Genomic DNA, 24,989 nt, shown 5'->3' with positions numbered 1-24,989 from the left:
TACTTCTGAATTGATGTTACGAAATGTTGCAGAAGTTGCTTGGCCAGTGACGAATAGTCCAAATGTACCAATTTTCCAAAGACCCAGAGATAATTGGGAAAAAATTGATAAATCTGCGTATGAAATCGGCACAGAGGATAAAGATATTGCACTTATTTTAAATCAAAGAAAAGACGATATTCTTGACTTCATAGAAAATCAACTGAAGGTATTAATTAATTCATAAATAGTTTTACCATTGAAAGAATTATTATTTATAAAGTTAATTTCTTTTACAGTCATTAGATCTTCCTGATACACTGATAGAAGGACTTGTTAATATTAAATAAGCTTTATTAACTGTTAATAAATGATTTTCTAACATCATGGAATTTGATAAATATTTATTAACAGTTAATTAGTATTCATTACGTAGAATTTATTAACTGTTAATAAATATTTATTAATTTATTAATAGTTAATAAATATTTGTTAACTGTTAACAAATATTTATTTAAGATAAAAAGCAAAAATAGCAATTTTCTTTTGACACTTTTTATAACCCTATAACTGGAATACATTGATAATAATTCAATTCACTTAATAAATTAACGTTTTTAATATGTAAAAATATAAAAAATAATTATGAGCTGTGATAGAATTTGGTAGTTTACAATAAATGTTATTATAATGTAATATAATTAATGCAAATAATTTATAAGGATGATTTTTGTTTATAAGCAACCTTCATATCATATAACATTGCAAGCCAAACAAATTCACTCAACCAAGTATTTATTAACTGTTAATAAATATTTGTTATCTATTAATAAATATTTATTAAATATTATTAAATGTACTTTTCTCCCTAATAAATATTTATTTAATGTTAAAAAATATTTATTAAATTAAATTATTATCTTCAAATAAATCAAATTGTTTTGTCGAAAACTATCCAATGCGGATAATTCCCGTAATTGTTTTAAATTATACGATAAAGTTGGGATTAGGAAATTAAATCATAATACTTGGATTTTTTGGGAACAATTTAGAAGAATTTATTTGTCCCCAAAGGAGGAAAACCCAGCTAGGCTGGGAAAAAACCTCCTTGATGAAATTATACAAGTAAATTGTGTATGTGTAAGTGTGAATGTGTAAAATTACGTTGCAATAACGCAATAGGGGTGAGCTCAGCCGCCTTAGATAGAAAATTATCGATAATTTGAATTAGATAAGTCCCAAGGTGGGAGCTAGTAATATCTAATCACTTTGAACTATCTCAGAGTGAGATCTATTAATGTTCAATTGTCTCAAGGTGAGAGTTAATAATATTCAATTGATAACAGAATGTTAGTCAATTGAGTTTGATGTTTTTTGTGTAGAAATTAGTCAAATGATTTGAAGTTGGAATTTAATTATTTATAAGCTAAATTAAATAAGATCGTAATTAAATGTTAATAATTAATTTAATGTAATTAATTGTTAATATCACGCGTCAATTATGGATTGACTAAAGCCGCGTGGCTGATGCAATCCTTTGTTAACGGTGGCGCGTAATGGCCGCGTGGCGTCACTAAATAAATTTACTTGATTTTATTTATGTTAATTCACTGAACTATTGAACTGATTTAAATGAATTGAGAATTTAAAGTATAATTGAAGCTAATATAATTATTTATATTTAATGAATAATTTAAATATTTAAATGAATGTGAGATGTAAGTAAGAAATATCAGAATCGATTCGCACAGAGTAGTCGTACTAGTACAAATGTCCAAGCACAACTGTTGCAGCCGACCACGTGAGCCGGCTTCTCTACCGCTAACCAAGGCGCGCATGAGCGACGGCCATAGCGTGATACGATTATTCCCGAGTTTTAACGATTAAGCCCGAAGGCGCAATTCTTCCTATAAGTATGTGACTAGATCCTTTTCCTAGCGGTTAAACACAAATTATTAATAGTAAATAAATCCTTTTATCAGTGTAGTTATTTTGCATACTTCGATATAACTCGAATTTTTAAGTGATTTAGTTTTATAAATTTTGCCTTTTTAAATAATATTTTTTACTTTAAAATTCTGAAAATATCTTCTTTTCTGGCCGCAATTATTAAATTTTTCTTATTTTTTGTTAGAATCATCATCCGAGAAATGATTACAAGGAGTTTTTGGAGCTGAGCTGTATCTTTTTGGGTGGTATCAAAAGTCATAGAGCTGAATTTAAAGCACCTGGTGCTTTTCATCACGCACGGTGGTTATCGAAAGCTCTCCAAAAGCAATCCAAACTCGTTGTTTATTTTTGAGCAATTTGAGCTCCCCTATGAATTTTTGCATACAGATCCAAGTTTGTGGGAATCAAATCTTGAGTATAAACGATGTTATGATACATTCAAAAAGTTAAAAGTAGTAAACGATACTGCGGAAAGAGGAGTAGCGCTGGCCGAAAGTTTTAATGAAGTATTGACTTATAACGAAGATAAAAGACAAAGAATTTTTCAAACTGTTCAGCACCATCGATCTCAATACACATCGTGTAAAAAATCACAATATATTGACAATGAATTAATCTAACAATTCATTTTTCTGCTTTCAATAATAATTAATTGGTATTGTTGTTTTTATTTTTATTAAATACTTATTGTTGTTAATATAATTCGAACTATTATAATTTAATAAACTGTTAATAATATATAAATTATTTAAGTGTAATTGAATTCATAAGTTTTATGCAGAAACTCGTAAATCCATTATTTATTAAAGATTCTTAAGATATAAGCTTTTATAATGTAAGATATTCATCATATCCTGTTTTTCTAGCCTAAAAAAAATATATTGAAGAAAAAATATAAAAAACAGAGAAAGTAAACAAGATATTAATAAGTTTAAATCAATGATCGGCCAAAATTTCACGAAAAAATATATTCAAGGCTTAATATCTCGCTTAATATTGATTTTAGCGATTTGGTCTATAAGACTTTTTTTGTTGGAAATTGAATTCTCTACAAGTTTGTCATTTACATTTTTTCCGTATCTCTTGATATTTACAAGATAAATGCGAAAAAACGCCAATTTTATGAAAAAATCAGGTTCAGTGACCCGTACTGCCTCGCCAGTGTGAGTTACGACTTTGCGGTAATGGGCAATTTGCTTGATAGGCCCCCTGAGGTTCTGGTCGTTTGACGTTTCCCAGAGTATCGCATGATGGTCACTGGCAGTGTAGATGTCCAGTACCTTCCAGTTAGAGTTACCTTTAGCAAGGCTGGTACTGACAAAAGTGACGTCTACAATCGAGCTTGCGTCACCTTTGGTGTAGGTCGGCGTGTCACCACTGTTGAGCAAGACTACATCTTGTATAGAAAAAGCTTCTAGCAGCTCTCTTCCTCGTGCATTAGTCTGCTTACTGCCCCAGTCCACTGCCCAGGCGTTCAAGTCCCCGACTATCGCCACTGGATGATGTTGCTTCGCGTCCTCGGTCAGTCGATCCAAGAAGTCAGTAAACTCAGCAATTGAGAGGCTAGGTGGTGCGTAGCAGCTGTAACAACGGATGCCATCTACTGATGCTGCTACAAAGCCAGCGCTGCCATTGGTAGCTACACTATGGAAAGGGAGCTTACCACAAGCCCAGATCACAGCTTTCGTGGTGATATCCGTCTCCCAAGGTTGTCCAGCTAAATGTTTATATGGCTCCGGTAAAAGCACAACGTCGAGCTTTAATTCCCGTACTGTCTGCATAAGCAGGTCATGCGCAGCTTCGCAGTGATTGATGTTAAGCTGCAGTATCCTCATGTTCGTTTATTTGTCAGCTTCTGGAGTGCTTCTTGGAAGACTGGGCATCGGCCAGAACCAGACCGGTGAGCAGTGTCCTGAGAGCCAGGTTTTTCCGCACATAACGCACATTTCACTTTGTTTGGGCACTGAGCAGCTTGATGACCTGTTTGCCCACATTTGATGCAAAGCCCAGATCGGTCGACTTCGCTTTTACATTGGGCAGTAGTGTGCCCAAAGTGCCAGCACTTATAGCATCGTAGTGGTGTCTCAACTGCTCTGACACGGCAATTTACCCAGCCAATCCTTATTTTGCCTGTCTTTCTGAGTATCTTCTGCACTATTGCTGCTGGCAATCGTACCGAAGCAGTTTGAGTACCTCTGTAGGCCGGACGAATTTTAATGATATCTTCAGGTATTTCGTAGTCATTTCCAGCTGCCTCTTGTAAGGCCTTCCGGATATCGTCTTTAGTTGTTTCGTCGTCAATGTCCCGGATTTCAAGCTGTTCCTCTGGGCCTTTACAGATGACTTACGCTTCTTCTTTAAGGATGCTCCTGATGGTCTTCAGCAAAGCTTGTCCTTTGTCTGCGGTCTTTCTGGAAAGCGTAATAAGCATATTCCCATCATTCGTCTTTTGAACCTTGTCAACGACGTCACGGGTCTGATCTGGTGGGACTTTTTTTTTAATACGACGCAGTATCTCGGCATATTTTGCCTTCTCAACGGGTCGAATAATTAAGGCATCTGGTTTGGTGAATTTTCGCGGTTTTTTCCGCTTAGGCTCCAGCCGAAATTTGTTCACCGGTTGTTTTGGTAACCGTAACCGCTCTCTCGCTTGCTCTTTCTTGGATTGGACCTTCTGCCATTCAGTCACCTCTTTTTTTCCGGCGTTCTGCACTGCCGTGTTTTTCGGAGGGCTTGGTTTCAGGTCCTTTTTCTTCACAACTTGGCAGATCGTTGGGTCGGGAGAAGATCGATCTTTTCTCTTAGTTGACTTGCTGCTAGTTCTGCTTCTGTCTTCCGCGACTGATTCACTGTCACCTTCGGCTCCAGTGTCCATTGCTTCTTCATTCACGACAGTTGCTTGAATGCTTCTCTCCGGTGTAGTGCGAGAAGTGCGTCGTACTGTTAAACGCCATTCTTCATCAAGTTTCTTGAATCTCTGGAGGGCATTGGCTACGCTGGTCGTCTTGGTCTTAATCTCCTTGTGGATATTGACCTTAGATTGGATGAAGTCATTTAGCTCACTGGTCAGCTTTTCAAGGCGTTCCAACGCTTGCGACTGCTTCATTGCAGCGCTTGCTTCAATCGCTGCTTGTTTGGCATGAGGCCCGTTTTCACTATTGTTGTTTTCCTGAATTTTACTCATACTTTTAAATTCACCAGTGATCGTAGTGCATCGTACAAGTGCATCGTACGGAGTGGAGCGGGTTGTCATAACTAGGAACGGGTGTACCCTCGGAGATAGTACTCCTACCCCAGTTCCCTGAGGACTAGCCGACACTTAGCCAGTCCCGGAATACACGGACGGACTAGACTCGCTCGGAGCGGTGAAGATTCCGATCTCTAATACTCACTGCGTACTTCCTGATCAAGGCCCGAAGTGGCTGGCTCCTGATCCACTGCTGCAACTTACACCTCGGCAGAGCAAGCTCACATCAGCCGTGGCCTGCATCGTCGGAAACTACGACACGAGGTTCCGGTCACTCCCAGTGGGTCACAGCAGAGAACGATCGTCTTGTTAGGTCAGTTAGTGTGACCAACCCATTAAAGGGGCAGTTTTGTCCACGGGAACGTATTTTATTTGGCTCCTACCCTCTGTACCAGGTACAGCGAGCGTTCTCCCATCCGCTACGGGGAGACGCGCCTGGTAGCAGTTTCTCCTCTGCCCCAAGTGTATGTATGTATGTATGTATGTATGTATGTATGTATGTATGTATGTATGTATATATGTATGTATGTATGTAGTATATATTAGGGCGATCAAAAAAAAAACAAAATTTTTTTTTTTTTTCCAAACAGGCTTAAAAGTTTCTTTTGGGTGTAAAAAAATTACTGTGAAAAGATGAGCCCTTAATATTAATATTAAAATTGTTCCTATCGCATTTTTTTAATTTCCATAAGAATAACATGGGAAAAATTTTTTTTGCTTCTGTCGATTTTTGTACCGTTTAAAGAATTGATTGACTTATTAATAACTGTTCTTATCTTTATAGAAAACTGAAAGCTCTACAAAAAAGGTCTGAAACAATTTTTTGATTTGTCCACGCGTTCAAAAGTTATTCAAGATCAAAGTTCAATTTTTCGAAAATTTGATCGAATTTTATAAATTACACTGAAACTGTTGGTTTCAGTGTCAAAATAAGGATCAAATTTTTTGTCAAACATACATTGGACTTTTAATAAATGTTGACCAATGATTTTTTTTTATTCAATCAAATAAATATGATGCTTTTAAGGAATTTTTACGCAATAAACCGAAAAATAAACAATTTCATTCTATTATTATGATCACTTTCATATTATTAATAAATTTTTCTCAAAAAATTGCTTATTTATATTACACGGAAAGAAAAATATGGGAACTATTCCCATAATTTTATGGGAACAGTTCCCAGACAATTATAGGAACTGTTCCCATAATTATAGGAAATTTTCCCAGAATTATGGGATTATTTCCCATAACGATGGGAATGGTTCCCATAATGATATAGGAATGGTTCCTATATTTATAGGAATGATTCCCATAATATTATGGGAAATATTCCCATTATGATATAGTAATGGTTCCTATATCATTATGGAAACTATTCCCATGATAGTATAGGAAGGATTCCTAGAATTTTATAGGAATCATTCCTATACCATTATGAGAATCGTTCTCAAAATAAAATAAAGATAAAATTTTCGTGCGAAGTGAGTTCGAAATAATTTCTATAATATATGCACGGAAAAAAAATCGATTTTTATGTGACAGCAACATAATTTTCATGTACTATGCAATAATAGTTAAAACAACAATAATAATCAAATAAGAATAATAATAATCTATATTATTAAGAGAATAAAAAAAATTTTGTGACCATTGTATTTATATGATAAAATGGGTTTTTGCTCGGAGTTGGGCTTTTTCAAAGTTTCATCTCATTTTCACCGATAGTCAGTTTATTAAAATAAGAATTTAGGCTACATTCAAAAATGCTCTGTGTCTAGATACATAATGAAGAAATGACCTTGTATCTGGTAAACTCTTAATATTTTTGAAGATATAAGCTCATCCCAATGTTACACTCATCAAAAGCTTTCATTTGAATACCCACATGCATTCTGATATATTTTTCATATATACATATATATAATATCCGAACAAAAACAGTTTCACTGTAAAAAATTGCGCCAAGTCCACGTTCATAGAACTCATCTCAATAACATTTGCACTTTACAAAAAAAATTAGGCTCGTTTCAATAATTTTCATTCTCTACAAAAAGATGTGAAATACAAAAAAATACCAAGAAACTGTCATAATGTTGAAAAAATTGAAATAAAATTTGTTAAAAATTAAAAAATTAAAAAAAAAATTTTTATCGTACTTGGCGCGCGTCATTGAGTACCGCAAATTTTTTCGGAAGCATGTCAACTCAAGAAAAAACGATTTCGCTTGTATATATATAATCATATTATATATTTTTATAGATTTACATTAGTCAAGGATACTGAACTCATTGAAAACATTGCTTAGTGTATTAATTATCAGTTTTAGTGAAAAAATCCGTTTTTAAAATTTTTTTTAGATCTTTAGTGAAAACAACTGTCAAGATGGTGGTGTGTTCAAGAAATCTGAAATTATATAAAATTTTTTTTCAGCTTCGACATTAATCTTTAATGAAGAACCTTATGCAATATTAAAGCTTGATATTGCTTCGTTTAATTGTAATTAACACATTTTGATTGGCACTCACACCGCATTTTCCCAATGTAGTCGGCCAAATGTTTTATTTTTTAGTAAACACAATTCTCACAATGCAACCGACCCAACGTGTGCATGCGTATCGACTTGTATGTAGTTTGCATAACTGTGTATGGAATGTCGATTTTACCGAACTTTTGTAAAACTTATTGATGTGAAACATCTATAGGCTCACTTGTAAACCGAATTGTTGGCGTGGCGACGCTTGCCGTGGCGACAGGTCGCCACGCTATACTAAGGTATACATATATATATATATGTGGATAGTATATTAATAATAGTGTATATGTATATTTACTTATCTTTTAGCGATAAATAATTAATTATGATATAATTTGTAATATTAATAATTCTATTTATAAACGAAAATCTTACTGATCGTATACCTACACTTTACGCCCTATTAGTAGTAGTAGTAGTAGTGATGTAAATTATAGCAAGGTCGCTGAGCTTGCAAATACTCTGTATATGTATATTTACTTACCGTTTAGCATTAAATAATTAATTATGATATAATCTTAAATAATTCCATTGATAAACGAAAATCTTACTTACCATATACCTGCATATTAGATCTTATTTTACGGATAATGAAGGAATTTTTTCCTTATTAGCTATTATAATAATATTCATAATAAGTATAAATTACTAATACATGTATTATCAGTTATTGATACATTAGTTTCCGCAGAATACAATAGCGATAGACAAAACTCTTTAAATTTTATGAAATAAACATTTAACTTTTCATAATTATAATGGCTATAATTTTAGATTTTCAAACTTTTCATAATCATTTAAACATTCTTCACTTTAGCAATAATTTCTTTATCGCGTGTTCTCTTTCATTGTCACTTTTCGGGCACGCTGAACAGCAGTAGATGTTGATGATGACGGTTGCTGATCGGTTCTTTCGATGATGGAGAATAATTTAGCTTTTCCTCACATGGTCCCCAGCAGAGAATATTGAAAAGTATATCCATCAAGCGATGTTGTATCGAGCGGTAACTTTTTATACTGTGATTCAATTAAATTCAGATTACGGGCTAGTTTCTTAAGAACAGTTGTAAATTTTAACCACTTTGCTGATGCACACAAAATACCACAGGCTTTTTCATCAACAATAGTGACACATGATTCAAACTTGTAATTATGACTATCCAGTTTTAAACCAACAATTATTGACTTTGAGTGTGAATCATTTAATTTATAAGATGTTGTCAATAATAAATCAAAACATTCCCATGATGGTATAAAACGGTGTTCTTCAACACCTTCGTCACCTTTAAAATTCTGATAGAAAGAGCGTTTAGCCATTGCAAATTAATAGCTGTTGCACCAACAATGTTCTTAAGCGAACTGATGCTGGTTACACACGGCTAACACTCACAACTTAATATGATAGTTAAGCATTTTTCATATAATATTAACAAATGTAGAGTAGAGCTATACGTTAACTGTCTAGACTACACGTGTGTTTTTAAAAAGCCATCTCAGCATAACGTGACCAGCTACTGCATACAACTTTTCTTATAATTATAAGACAGTTTCAATCAGCTTCTTGTAACCTACTAAAGTATTTTTTGAAGACATAATGAATGCAGATAATTACATTTATCAGCAACCCTACTACTAGCTCCGATGATACGCATGTATCATATCCTACGGATACTGATGAAAATATGATGACTTTATCGGCTGATCTCGATTCGGAAGAAGAGTATTATCAACACATAGCATATAATAATCGTCACAACAGCGATGCTGAAGAGGTTGTTATAGAAGACGAGGAAGAAGAAGAAGAAGAAGAAGAAGAAGAAAAAGAAGAAGAGAGCACGCCTTTATTTTTTGATGACCCTGACGATTATTATGACGGCAATAGTGATGACTCTAGTGATGATAATACACGCTCCTTTGTACAATCACATGCTCTAGGTATTTTACAAGATATTACAAATATTCATACACCCTCCGCTGCTTAAACTTAATTAAATGTTATTTTTTGTAACTGCTTGTATGACACTTTATGCGGTTTGAATAAAAGTTTAAAATGCTAACAACATGAACATTTATCTTATAAATAGTTTAATTGAAAATATATATATATATATATATATATATATATATATATATATATATATATATATATATATATATATATATATGTATATATATAGATGCCCAATATGGCGGCGTAACAACACGCTCGAGAGCAAAAGCAACACAGAACGCCTTACCATCTACATCGACAGCAGGCTTACCAGACGATCACGAAGCCTCAATTGAAGATCATACTATTGAACCACCTGGTAAAAGATTCAAAATCGAACGTGAAATAATTAAACATTATAAGCGGTTTCAAGCTAAAGGTAAAGAAACAACTTTAACAATACAAGAGCCGCCTGTTAATACAGATCCCCTACAGTGGTTTCACGACGCATTGAGCGATATTGTAACACATATTACAAGTACGGTTATAGAATTACACAAACAGCGTGTGGTAAATAACAACGTCTACCTTCCAGAATAGTGGTGGATGGTTACTTTGAAAATTCTAGAACAGGTAAAAAAACCGTATTACAATTTCACGGATGTTACTGCCATGGGTGTCCTAAATGTTATAAAGTAAACCGTGACAGAAAACTAAATAATAACTACCAAGAAATAGATTATATGGATACTCGATACGAGCGTACCATTGCTATATCCGAAAGAATTCGAAACTCGGGTTATAAATTAATAGAGGAGTGGGAATGTGATTTTGACTTATACTTAATAAACTATTCTGAAACACTTATAGAGTTACAAAATCATCCTTTGATCAATATAGAACCCTTAAACCCACGAGATGCTTTTTTTAGAGGCCGTACGGAAAGCTTTATATCATTATATGATGCAAAAGAAAATGAAAAAATTAAGTACGTAGATATTTGCTCACAGTATCCTTACATTTGTAAAACAGGTAAATTCCCAATAGGCCACCCTAAAATATATATAGGTGAGGAATGTTCTGAAATTATAGGTCTTAACAAGGATTTATCAAAAGTAGAAGGGCTAGTTAAATGCACTATCTTACCACCGCAGAATTTATACCACCCAGTACTCCCTTGTAAGCTCCATAATAGACTTCTTTTCACTTTATGTCGTTCTTGTGCTCAAGAATTAAGACAAACAAACTGTACCCATAAAATTAAAGATAGACTTTTAAGAGGCACATGGGTTGTGGATGAGATAAGAAAGGCCATTCAGAAAGGATATGAGTTACTTAAAGTATATGAAATATGGAATTATAAAATAACGCAGTACAATCCAGAAACATGTATTGATGGAATTTTTACAGATGATATTAATACATTTTCAAAAATTAAAACTGAAGCTTCTGGATATCCCAAAGATTGTATTACAGACCAGCAAAAAACAAAATATATTGCTGCTTATGAAAAAGCCAAGGGTATTTAATTAGATAGTGAAAAAGTTGAATTAACCCTGGGTTACGTTCTGTAGCGAAGCTCAGCTTAAACTCTCTCTGGGGGAAATTCGGTCAGCGCGAAAATTTGATGCAGACAGAAATTGTCACGACGCGTGCACGGTTGATGGAAATGTTAACAGACAGTCAAATCAAAATTTGCGGCTTCTTACCAGTAAATGATAAAGACGCTCTCAAACCGTCACGTACAACGAATGTTGTCATAGCAGCTTATACAACGGCTCAAGCTCGACTTAAACTATATAGTTACTTAGAAAAATTAGGTAAGAGAGCGTTATATTGCGATACTGATTCATGTATTTATATTTCTTCAAACGGTCTGTATGAACCTCTGACAGGTAAATTTTTAGGTGAGCTGACCGATGAGCTAGAGAAATATGGTATAGGTAGTTATATCACGTCATTTGTAACAGGAGGCCCTAAATTTTACGCTTTTACAATACTTACACCTGACGAGTTTATAAAAGAAGTATGTAAGGTCAAAGGTATAACTTTAAATGTTTCAACCAGTCTTAAAATTAATTATAAAACCGTAAGGTCTCTTCTCACAGGTGAAAGAAAAAAACCTATTAAAATAAAATTTGACGCTATACGAAGAACATGTTTTCACGCTGTTGTTAACTTTTAATCATCATGGTTTGAAATGGACGGATGGTTCCGTTTATCTTTCAAATTTAGTTGATAACATCAAATTTTATTCTGAAAAAGCTCATCGTATTTATGTACGCGGGGCCGTAAAAGCGAAATATCTTGAAGAGTTATTACAAAGAGAAATTATTAATTTAGAAGAACCTTCTTCAGAATGTTCTAAGTATTGAGAATTTAGAACCTGAAGTAATTAACTGCGCATTCCATGGAAAGACCTCATCACCGGATAAGCGTTTTTCGTGTGCGTTAAATAATGTTTTGTGTTTACAAAAGTGGCTTCTAAAAGAACGTTTGAATACAGAATCTTTTTTCATGTAAGCACGTTTAGATTTGTCAGCAAATTCTCAGCTGTAACAACTCTTAAAGAGTGTATTGTTAGCTCGTACGCTCTTTATATTCAAGTTAGTGTTAAAAGACACATTATTATCACAGTTAATATGTGTTATCCTAAAATGAAAGAAGTGATTTTTAAAGATGAGTCTGGGATATTACCGGTAATCGAAGAGCGTGAAGAGGATTTAATGGCCTTTCGGACTTTTTGGCCTCATGATCCTCTTTTCCAGATTTTATCAAGGAGGTTAGATGAAGATACGGTTGTATGGCTGTCTCTGTACACACGTCTCGTAAGACGTCCGTCAACGTTTCTACAGGTACATTTAAAATGTACGTTTCAGATGATCTATTTTCCCGGACGACCCATACCAGATGGTCTATGTGCCGAAAAAAAGTATAAATTATAACTTAAAAGGAATAATGTACCAGTAGTTCTTTGATAATGGGCGAGCGTACACCTATCAAAAAAAAAACAGCTACGTATATTACAAGCATTGTGCTATCTAAATAATACACAACGCTCAGCTGTTTTACGCAAAGCTGATCCTGCTTTAATACGTTGTATTTGCGAGTGTATATTAAACATATTACGTGGTAACGTACGTTTAACGAGTCATAAGAAAAAATTAAAACGCCACATTACGATTTTAAGAGAATTATCATCAGGAGGAAGCAATCTAAATACTAAAAAGAAAATAATTATTCAAAAAGGTGGCTTTTTACCTTCATTTTTAGCACTTGTTTTGGGTGCATTGGTTGCAAATATTATTTCCAAATAAAACATTTAGTAAAATCATGGAACACGCCTGTAAGATGGTGTTAGTGCCTGAGGATAAAATTCATGAGGTTGGCAGTCTCAGAAAAAAATGAAGATATCGCAAAAAATACATCTTGTCTTACTAGTGGAACAGTGTTAACTAGGCTCGACAATGAAATGTATGAAATTTTGCACGCCTCATAGCGCGAAGCGCGTGAGGTTGTGCTTTATACTCGACTTGTCAAGGTCAAGCAATTTTGTGATCTTTAAATGTCTCTATCATAACCATATTACACTTATACAATAATATAAGTAGATGTACACCGAGAAAACACTTAAATTAATCCATCTTTTATTTTCTAAAATCATTTCATGTAGATATTTTGAAAAAAAAAAAACGTTTTGAAAAAAATTTTACGTGGACGTCCGGATGTCACCCCATTTTGGATGTACCAACGATTACTCCCGAACGAATTGATATTTCAAGATCAGACCTTCTTTGTTAGTTTAAGAATGTGCTGAATTGGATCCGTATTTCATATCAGTAGTCTAGTTTACTTATTTTTTTTTTTTAAATTGAATTTTTATTAAAATTTACTACGATACAACCGTACAAAGACAAATGAATTTTTCTTATTTGTCACGTGAAAACTATGGCGCCACTTGATCAAGCTAAATTTTTTTAGACTGCGTGCGCGTATAACAAGAAAAAAGGGCGCTGATATTTGAAAAAAAAAAAAAAATACTCTGTAAGAAATTACTTACTTATAATTTTTTTTTTTTTTTTTTCAATCAATTACACAATTTATTCTTTCTTAAAAAATGAATGAGCGTTATGAGGCGTGCACTTTTGGATTTTCCAAGCTTTTTAATTCTACGGGTAAATATAACTCAGACCGTGAAAAATGTCAAGCATATTTACGAACACTTGAGCGATATCTTAGGATCCTGGAAAATAAAAAAAAATCTGTACACACTGCTAATATAGATACCAACATTAATGTTTCAGACCAGTCTGTAGACAACAACTCTAAATTCTTTGATAGTGCACGTTCTTTTGAAAGCGAAATTGATCATCGTTCTTCATATGATGTAGTTATAGATAATTCAGTTATAGACAGTGTACCTAGAAGATTCAGAGCAAATGCAGCGCGACTATCAAAAAGGCTAAGAAGTGCACCTGACACGTTAATATCTTGGGACAATAGAGGTCTTGTGACAATTAGAGGTCAAAAAGTATTACGTTCTAATATCACTGATGTTTTAAACAATGTGTTGAGGCCTAAAAAGAGTGTGAAAGCGATAGGTCGTCAACAGTTTGCTCAAGTCCTGCAAACGCTAAACATACCGCGTGAATACATCGGTAATCGAGCTTAATTAGACGAAAAAATGTTAACTTTTACACCTAGAAGACGATCTGTTAATTTTTCCGTACCTGAAATACTTACAGAACACACATCCTTAGACGAATCACAATTAAATCAAAACGGTGAAGGTTCTATGAATAAAAACAGTCGAAGTAAAAAAATATTATGGATAAAGTTGAGATAGATAAAAAACTAAAAAACATCTATTATGATCCTATAAGACCAGAAAGTTTTTCAGGTGCTAAAAATATTTTAAAATACTCTGCTGAAAACAAATCAGAGCTATCCCGAGATGATGTTAAGGAATGGTTAAATAAACAAGAAACTTTTACAAAGCACCGTATAAACAGGAAACGTTTTATTAGAAGGACTTATAATGTTGAATCAATAGATGATGTCTGGGAAGCTGATTTAGCTGATTTACGTAGTATCTCTACGTATAACAAAGGTTATAAATATATATTCATGGTGATCGATGTGTTGAGTAAGTATGCGTGGGCTGAGCCTCTAATAAATAAAACTAGTCTAAGTGTGACTCAAGTGTTCCAAAAAATCTTAAGTAGAAGTAACAAAAGAATACCCCGCTTAGTGCAGACAGATAGCGGAAAGGAGTTTCTTGGAGAGACTTTTCAAGAGTTTTTGAGAAAAAAAAAGAATATTGTTTAGAACAGTACGCAACCCTGACGTCAAAGCAGCTATTGTAGAACATCTAAATAGAACGATAAAGGAGAGAATATGGCGTTATTTTACGTATTCCCGCACAAAAAAGTATTTAGACATATTACAAAAAGTTATTTACGCTTACAATCACACAACACATACTGGTATCAAAATGGCGCCGGTCAATGTTAACAATAATACAGCTCAAATAGCTTTTAATAACCTTAAAAAATGTTATGAAAATGAGAAGCGCTCTGAGCTCCTGAAAAACCGTAAGCTTAAATATATACGGTGTTGGTGAATTGGTACGTATCAGTAAAGCAAAGGCAGCGTTTACGAAAGGATATGAGAGTGGTTGGAGTAGCGAAGTTTTTAAAGTATCAAGTATTTCCGATTATCGCCAACCACCGGTTTATATATTAATCGATCTTCAAAACGAACCGATCAACGGCATATTCTATGAAGAGGAATTATCTAAAGTTGAATAAATGTCTTTAGAAAGAGATAATTTTTACATAGTGCTACCTAGCAATAGTAGCATGAAATACTTCCCGGACAACACAACTACTGATTTTATAACGCGTTTGTCCTATCCTTTAGAACTTAATGGATGGTGGGATGTTGCTTTGGTGGAAATCCAGACGCCGATGACAATCTTACATATTCCTGAAGATTTCACGAAAGTTACATTAACCGTTGAATATATAGCTACAGAAGATAATAATCAAATAATTGATATGTTCCTTTATTCTAACAACATACCACATGGTCAATATCAAAATATAGGCCCTTTAGTGGATTCTCTCAACAAACTCAAATCAGTTTCAGAGCATATCAATTTTACTTGTAGTGCTGGTGGTTTCATAAAAATACAATATGCAAGTGTGAAAATGCAAGACACACGCTGGCGTTGAGTGAAAGACTCTGGTGTATATTAGGTTTCGAAGAAAGTTCGTTTTCTAAAGTTATAACATCTGGCCCTGATGACTGTTGCGGATCTAAACCAGCCTCTCTATCTCAAGCTATACCAGGAAAAATATTCATTTATACAGATATTTGTGAAGGCTACATAACAGGAGATATTCAGACCTCTCTACTACGCGTTGTGCCTCTTGATCACGATTAATACATTTACGGTTCAACTAAAATTAAAAGTTTTTCGCCTGGCCAATATATACCTCTATTACGTGAAAGTTTGGCTACTATCGAAATCGATTTAGAGACGAATATGGTAAACCCGTGCCATTCGAATACGGGACGTTGACAGTAACGTTACATTTCAAAATGAGTTTTTAAGATTCTTTACCATGATAGACTACGAGATAATACAATATGGCGACGGTACCCGCAGTTATTCTGGAATAAGCCATGTTTATGTAGGATCATCTTATCAAAGAGGACATGGTATAGATAGTTTTTTGGGCGGCTTATTCAGAAGAGTATTACCTTTTTTAAAAAGCGGTCTTAAGACAGTTGGTAAAGAAGCTTTAAGATCTGGTGTAAATATAGCTGCAGATGTTTTGGATGAGTGGGTATGATACATATAAATCAAATTTTTACTATAAAAATAATCTATAGATGGCGCTACAATGTATATTTGTCTTAAAAAAATAAAAACACGACAGAGTGAGCTTGTAACTCAAGCTATCTTTATATTCCTAATAAAAAAAAAAAATAAAAAAAATATTCATACTTAGAAAATAAAATTTAAATGTAACGATAATTTTACATATTTATTCTAAAATTAATACTATTTTTTTATAAGAATAATTATAATAGCAATGTTGAAAAATATTTTTTTGAAATTATTCTAATTGTTAAAATAAAAGGATTATTACAGAAAAAAAAATGTTTTTTTTTTAAATTTTTTTTTAATACAATGATTTAAGAATTTTTTTGAGTAATTATTTTTAAAGTAATAAAAACAAGCATATTAAATGCTCATTAAAGAAAAAATATGTTTTAAACACTATACCTTTTTTATGATATATTTATATTACGCATTCAAAGTAATTAACTTCTAACAAATTCGGACACCGCTGTTAATTTTTTCGGCTATTATTCATTAACTTGAATTAGACAAATTTTCACTTTACTAGAAACTATCCTTACAGTAAAAAAAAAAATTATAATTTTAAAGTTAAATAACACATGAATTAATTTCAATTGATTCAATAAGAGATTCAATAAGAAATAGTTCCTCAAAGTTCACAATTAAAATAAGTACAATATTATTTCATTAAAATTAACTTCCGTTTCAAATAACACTCTTGCATAGCCTTCGGTTCGTATAGATCAAAGGACGAATCTCAACTCCAATAATTGCAACGAACTCCTTTTCGAACTCTCAAGTCAAGTGAAGCTTTACGAATGTTGTTTTTCCGAGACATTTCTCACCGGTGAGAATTGTCACCATTGATTTCACTTTTTTTTTTTTTTTTTTTTTTTTTTTTAAAGATATGAAACGAATAAATCAAACAAAGATAAAAAATAGAAGAGATAAAATTGAAACAAAGACGAGTGCTTAAATTTTTTCTTTACATCAGAAATGGGTACTTTTTGAATTTCCTGAAGTAGTTAGTCGTCCTCATTTGCAAAACATGATAATATTCATTGAACTCTTCGTACCATGAAAAATCAACTCGGGGTTCAACCCTCCTGGATACGCCTTTGTGACTCTGAAAGAAATAAAATAAAAAATGATATATTATTATTATTATTATTATATAATTGTTTATATTTAATCAAATATAAAGAATTATATTTTATAATTTATTTATTTATAATTTTTAGAATTATTTTTAGAATTATTTATTTATAATTTTTAAGTGATAAAAACCTTAAATTGATGATAGAGATCACAGAAATGGTAAAAACATTCAGAGGCAAATTTGGTTTGACTTAGTTGAGACATCTCAGTAAAAGTTTTGTAAAAAGATACATGAAAATTAAGTTAGCCGACACTTAGAAATTTTTTAATTTTTTTGGACGTTAAATGACGTTAAATAATGAAGTTAAATGAAAATATTTCACGTACTATACTAAGTTTTAAAGATTGGTTTGAAAAACATTGGGGAATTGCATCATCTTCATCAGAAATTGAAATGATAGAAGAAGAAGTTAGTGAATCATTAAAAGACAGTGATAAATCATCACTAGTATTACAAAAAAATGTTACAGTTGAAAGATCCGCCCCAAAAGTAGAATCAACAAGCTCTGAAAAATCTAAACTAGTAAAAAAAGAAATAACCTATGAGAAATCAACACCAGCGATGGAAACAAAAATTACTGACAGATATTTTCCTGTAACAAACGTCACGACAGCAATAGCAATACCGACATCGACAACAACAACACTTTTAACAACAAGTATACTAACTATGACATCAATTGTAAAGAGAACACAACAATCTGTTGTTCCAGTTAATAAATTAAATTTTACTCAGCCCATAAAAAGAAAAAAATTGCAAAATGAACAAGGAGCTCAAAAGTAAGTAATATTAAAAAAATGTAATTCAGATGAATCAATGACCATCGTTAGGCCCAGCCTGACTCCAAGAGAAGCTGTCCAGCTCAACTTCGGCCCAATTCCTAGGCCACTCGCAGTTCAGCCTGGCACAGTTACCACCACAGCTACTCCAGCAGTAGTTACACCAACACCGGTGACCAGCAGTTTAGTTACAGGTCCAATCAATACTGTCAAGCAGCAGGAGAGCGCTACAGCAGCGCCTATGTCAACATCGATGAACAGCAATGCAGTTATAGTTTCAGTTACTGATGCTAGTCAACAAACAGTCACTTCAGCATTTGGAGGTCGACTTAATTCCATAGTACAGCCAGCAGCCAGATCCATCAACGAACGACCCTCCTGGGTCAATGATATACTTGAGAGTATCGAGCATGTCCGTGTGCAACTACAAAGAAACACACGTGACATCCAGATACTACAACGCGACGTCACAAATTTAGCTGAGACATCCAATCAACAGCGTTTGAATCTCCGTGACGTAGCTGAAGAAGTCGTTGCCGTCAACCATCGGCTTAAAACTATGGAACCTATCGTCAGACAACTAGGTGAGAGCACCTACCATCATATACAACAGGAAGGAGCGTTATCTTTCCAGATTACTGAGGAGCAGACCACTAGGGCAGTATACAACATCGGAGCCACGCCAAATAACAGGGCAGTGGTCTCAGTCTTAGCTAACCAGCCAGCAACAGCGTACGGACCAAACGCTAGACTCAAGCCTCACACGTCAACGTCCAAACCAATCTCAGAGGGTACTCATTATCCTCCATCAACACTACTGGCTTATCGAGAAGCACGGGGCGAGCTCACCCAGGAGCAGTCAAACCTCTTCCGTGTGACAGGAGCCATTAGGAAGAACACACCATCCAAGCCAGTAATGGTAACGTACGCTCATTCGTTACCGTACTCCCAGACGATACCAGCACCTGAGTATGGTGCACCAATATCACCGGAGGCTGCATACCAGCAGTCCTTCACAGACACCGACACACTAACTTCATCATCAGCTGCTGCAGACGCTAACCAGATAGTTGTCCACAATGGAATCCGTTTCATGGATTACCAGACATTCTGTAAAGCAATCCGTAGCACTTGTGCTGCCGTTTGACTCAGGATTCTTCACAGTCAACTTCAAGAATCTTGGACTCAGTCAGTGACTACTCAAGCTCAGTCACTGTTCTTTTCATCTGGATGTCAAAACTGCCGGCAACGCAACCACAAAATTGCTGAATGTCGTTTACCGTGGAGGCCAGACATGTGTCATGTCTGCTACCAAGATCAAGTTACCACGGAAACGTGTTTCCGTCCTCACGAAAAGGAATTAAACGATTACTTTCGTGGACGCTGTCCAGGATGTGGAATTGCGATTCAATTCTTCGATTCCCTGTGCCGGGTCTGTAACAGGCGTTGGCCAAAATACAAGGACTGGATCGGTACCAAGTATACCCAAGAGGATATGGAACTCTTCCACGAGGCCCACCTTCATGCTACTAAGAAATAAACCCTCCTTACGGTTTAGAAAGATCCATCTTATCCTCATTATTCTTCTCAAAAAAATTTTTTTTTATTATTATTACTTTATTATTATTTTTTCATTACTATTTTTTTTATTACAAATCATTACTGCTAATACTTCAAGTATATTATATTATAATATTAAAAAAAATTCAAGAAATGTTTACTACTTTAAAATAAAAATTAATATAATCATTCCTATTAATGTTTATGTAATCATCATACCATTCATACCATCTAATACTTTATCTGCCAGTTGAATTTGTTTTATTTACAGCTGCAGACCAGTCAAAAAAAACAACAAGCTACAATTAAACCATAATTATAATTATTTTTTTTATTTAGTCAAATAGATCGAAGTCTAGACCGGAGTTTCGACCATTAGCTCAAGGACACGTTCTACTAAATTAATTATTCATCTACAGGTGACTACTCACCAACTTTTCTGACTACTATCCCATCTAAGCATCCTTCATAGGTGATCACTCATCACTAATTTCTATCATCCTATTATTCCTATACCCGGTGACGACTCACTAATTCATTCAAAGAGCTAGCTCGGTTCAAAAATTGACGGGGTAGTCTTGGCTTGGCACTAGCTACCAACACTAGCTAAATTAATGTGTAGCCCCTGTGACGTCACAGGACGACACAAGGAGGGGAAGAGCGGTTACGAACCTTATAACCTGAGCACTGATTGACACTTCGATCTATCCCCCGGTGTCAACCACCACGCTAGATTTTTCTTAGTCAAATCTTATAAATTACTATTACTACTATCAGGTGTCTACTCACCAAAAACTCACTAAATCTCTAAAAGTTTATTATCTATCGAAATAATATGTTATATTATTTCTATTAATTTTATTATTTTGCATTAGGTGATTATTCACCACGTTTATTCATTAATATTTAATTAGTTATAATTCTAAGTATAAGTGTCCTATTTTTACAAGTATTTCGTTGAATTGCGTTACCGAAATACTACAAGTTTATATTTAAAGTGTTGATTTGGTGAAATAAAGTTAAGTTTGTTATAATCCTTGTCGCCAATCACTATTTATTGTTGAAAACACCAACACCTCTTTACTACGACTACCTGCAACCTGCCAAAGGGTCAATCAAAGACGAAGGGTCATCCTTGCAGTTAAAAATTGTAAGTAATTAAAGCAAGTTAACTGGAACGCGTGGAAACTTCTGTCAAAAACTAATAAATTCATCTAAAGACAAAGACACTCATTGGTTCACGTGAGCGGAATATCCCAGAGCAGCGAATACCAATTTTTAGAAGTTTAGGCGATTATTTCTTATTCGCGAGGTTTAATGGTCTAAATAATTAAATTTTTAAATTAAGCAAAAATTTAGTGTTTCAATATATACAAGGTTTTATAAATAACGACCGTAAATTTTTGCCTAAAGAAATAGGTATAACCTCTCTAATTAACGGTGATACTGCACATTGGATTTTGGCTCCTGAATTTTCGTTTAACCTGCTATCCGAAGAAAGACAGCTCGAAAACAACGCCTTAACTCGAAAACACGGTCTTGAATGGTACGATGGGGAATCAATGATAAAATACGTGCATACACAGTTACGCTTTTTTTGTCGAAATTCTATGAAAATTTATACATGAGGGAGGACACAAAAATCATACTTAGAATCTCTACTCTGCAGACCAGTTATAAATATTGAAGATTTGCAAGACAGTAATAACCCAGATAATGGGAAGAGGGATCTGGAGTAGGAAAAAGAGAGAGGGTCGATAGCTAGTAAGGATCAGCTGAGGAGGAGGGCAAGAAAGACGAGACAAGGAGGGAAGCGACCGCGGCTACCTACTCTACGGGCCGAGTTCTGTTCTAAATTAATTTTGTGTGATTCTGTAAATAATTCTTTTTCTTATTTGAATTGACGTTACGAGTATTAATAATAATAATTTATGTTTATAAAGAGTATTATTCACCAAAAAGTTGTGAAAAGAGTAATGTTTAATTTATATTAGTCATTATAAATTTCTAAAATTATTGTTTAGTTAATTTAAGACCTTTTGCTTAAACATTTAATGATTGGACAATCAATAGAAATTAGTCCAGACTATTTGTTTATATTGTTAAACACAAAAAGTTTTACTGTGTTTAGACGGGTTAATAATAGATATTAATTATGAATATTTTATTAAACTTTTCTTTCTCATTAAATCAATTGTTCACTAAAAATTATGTAGCGTTGTTTGTTTATAATTAATTACTACCGATACGGTAATAAATATCTACCAGTAAAAATATTTATTTCACGCGAGTGGAAATTTTCTAAGTTGTGTAAGTTAGTATGGGATGAATCACTTCAACAAGTTTTGTTTATAATATTATTATTTGTTTACGACGATTTTTAATTTCTGTTTATAAAATTATTTCCTTTAGTTAAAATTATTACAACGAAAAAAATTTTGTTAGTTCGCCAATCGTGCGACAGGTGGCGTCGCTTGTTCGCTGGCAGTAAATATTGCCGAGCTAATATAAGCGAAACCGTGGCGTGATAATTTTTGTTCTTTCAGAGAACAAAAATTGAATCTATTTGAAATTAATAACTATTTGAATATTTCGAATAAAATTCGAAATATCCAATTAATTATTTTTTTTTAAGTCCCAAAATTATGTTGTGTGGGAAATAATTTTTGGAAATTAATTATGTTGTGAAAATAAGTTAGGTACAGAGATTTTTACGTCCCGACGAGGATTTTGTATGAAAATGTATTTTGATTGAAATTTATGTAATCTGTCGAATTGGATAAATGAATTTAATATTTAAATTACGAAAATTAAATTAAAAACTTAGAATTTGGCGAGACGAATGGATAGAGAATGAACGAAAATACGATTAGAATACTAAATAATTATTTTTAAATTCTCGTTCGATGACGCCGTACAGATGGCGATAAATTCCAAATTTCGTTTGCTATAAGTAAAAATTTTAAAAGGTATAAAGTCCAAAATTTTGGCACGGAAAGGGAGTCTTGTTACAGAGTGGTAATTGTGGTGAATACTCTTCCCACAATAACACTTGAAGGAACTCTACCTCGGTTTGCCTAGAACATTAGTAAGTACCTTTCTCTCACACTTAACAAGAGTTCAACTTTCCCTGGATTTTTGACCCTCTGTCATAAGATGGACGGTGTGGCTTAATGTATATGGAATAAGCGAAAGGAAATTTAGTATAGACCGGATAGCTCAAATGGTAGAGTAGCCGACATGTCTTCGGAAGATTCTGGGTTCAAATCCCAGTCCGAGCAATCTAATAATTTTTTCTCGCATATTCTATAAACTCACATTAAGATGATCCTCTCCACATTCCTTTTTTAATCCTTTTCTACCAATATCCTGTTACGTGAATGTGAAACGCTTCACGTAATAATTACTGTAACTCTTATTCTTTCCCGCTTCACAGCATTATTTATATTTGTAAAAAATGTGGATTATTTATACATAAAAATGTGTAAAAATTCTTACCCTTTGATCATACGCCGTGTAGGTGGGATTGAGGAGGATACTCTCCACTTGCTCTCGGGGCAGAGTTTTCGGCCCAGGGGTGACGGCTAGTCTCCTGGAGAAGCGGGGAACCAGCTTTTGGAAATAAGTTCGCGATTTTGACGCTCACGACGAGTGAGAGTGTGTGTGTGTGAGGAAAATTTTCCGTTTTAAAAGACCAGTTTTGATCGGATATTCGTTACCGACGGAAGGTACGCGTGCGTAACAAAATCTAGGTTAACAACAACTGTTAACCTAGATTTAGTTTTAGGTTTTAAAATAACCTAAAATTGCACCACGTGTGTTTTGTCTACTTTGTAATCTTTTTCATTGATTTATTTAATTGATTTTGATAAATAAACTGTTGATTTGTCGCTATCATAACCTGTTTGATTTTCGAATTTATTTTTTTAGACTTATTTATATATCTATTATTTACATTTAATTAAGTTTTGCTTCGGCATTTATTCCGGTTTTGTATATTGGTACCCACCCCCTTTTAATCCTAGAGTCCGGCGAGCTTCAGATTCAAGTAAGGAGGCGTTTGAGTCGCAGTGTCCGTTCTTTGGATGGTCATTTAAAACCACCGAATAATACCCATTACACAGTCCCTCAGTATCTACGCTGCATCAGCCACAGTTAACCTGTGCCTTACATAGTGTTCTAGAATCTCGAAGAAATCGGAGTCTTGGTTATAATCAGTGTGCTTTGTCTTGTGCTGACTTACTGAAACAGTGGTTAAGTAAGAAAGTAAATTCTGAAGCTAATGAAAATAGCTATGAGCCTTCACTCGTTTGTCCTTGGGGGTGTGAGGCCTGTAATAAACATGGTGCAGGTCTTAAAAGCTATTCAGTATATACCATACCACACGATTGGAGTGTATCCTGCGGACAGGATCCCGAGAGTTTGGACTAAGCCTACAGCCTTCGTAGTAAACACAGATGGATACCGTAAGCCAGGACAGCTCTTGGTCGCCATATACGTCGATAGAGATGGCTGTGGATGGTACTTCGATAGCTATGGACTCCCACCATATATCCCGCAGCATCTTAAACGCCTCAAACAGAACTGTAAATGGTTCAAATATAACCACAGGCAGTTGCAAAAAGAAGATTCTCAAGTGTGCGGTCAATACTGTATCATGTTTTTGCATTATATGTCTACTTATACTTCACTTGATAGATTTATATTTATCTTTGACGGAAGACTTGACAGAAATGATGAGATCGTCGAAGAATATTACAATACGTTTATGGAAATAAAGCCCAAAAAATATAACAATAATTTTGTAAGTGAGATAATAACTAATATTCAATCATGTTCTTAATTTTGTATTCGCAATAATCATTAATAATCAATTATGTACGTCTATTTTTTTTTGTGAAATTAAATATCTAAAATGCAAATTTTTGTTCTATCTTCATTTATTTTTAGTATAATTACCTTTTCTTTAGTTTCA

At 33.9% G+C, this 24,989-nt stretch overlaps 1 protein-coding gene and 1 long non-coding RNA gene across 4 annotated transcripts in view; one reads left to right on the top strand and one right to left on the bottom strand.

Moving 5' to 3' along the window:
* The window catches only part of LOC123271496 (head-specific guanylate cyclase), a 296,342-nt gene that overhangs the window by 211,237 nt on the left and 60,116 nt on the right, over positions 1 to 24,989 (top strand). The window lies entirely within an intron of this gene.
* LOC123271504 overlaps positions 21,230 to 24,989 on the bottom strand; it is a 9,969-nt gene continuing 6,209 nt past the window's right edge. Inside the window, exons 2-3 of the long non-coding RNA XR_006510892.1 lie at positions 23,758 to 23,762; positions 21,230 to 21,243 (exon numbers count right to left, since the gene is read on the bottom strand). This is a non-coding gene — a long non-coding RNA (uncharacterized LOC123271504). The remainder of the gene's footprint in view (positions 21,244 to 23,757; positions 23,763 to 24,989) is intronic.

This window comes from Cotesia glomerata, linkage group LG9 (genome assembly GCF_020080835.1).
Source record: "Cotesia glomerata isolate CgM1 linkage group LG9, MPM_Cglom_v2.3, whole genome shotgun sequence".
In the NCBI taxonomy this organism is placed as follows: Eukaryota; Metazoa; Arthropoda; class Insecta; order Hymenoptera; family Braconidae; genus Cotesia; species Cotesia glomerata.
The sequence above is the reverse complement of the archived record's forward strand: the minus strand, read 5'-3'. Positions and strand labels throughout refer to the sequence as shown.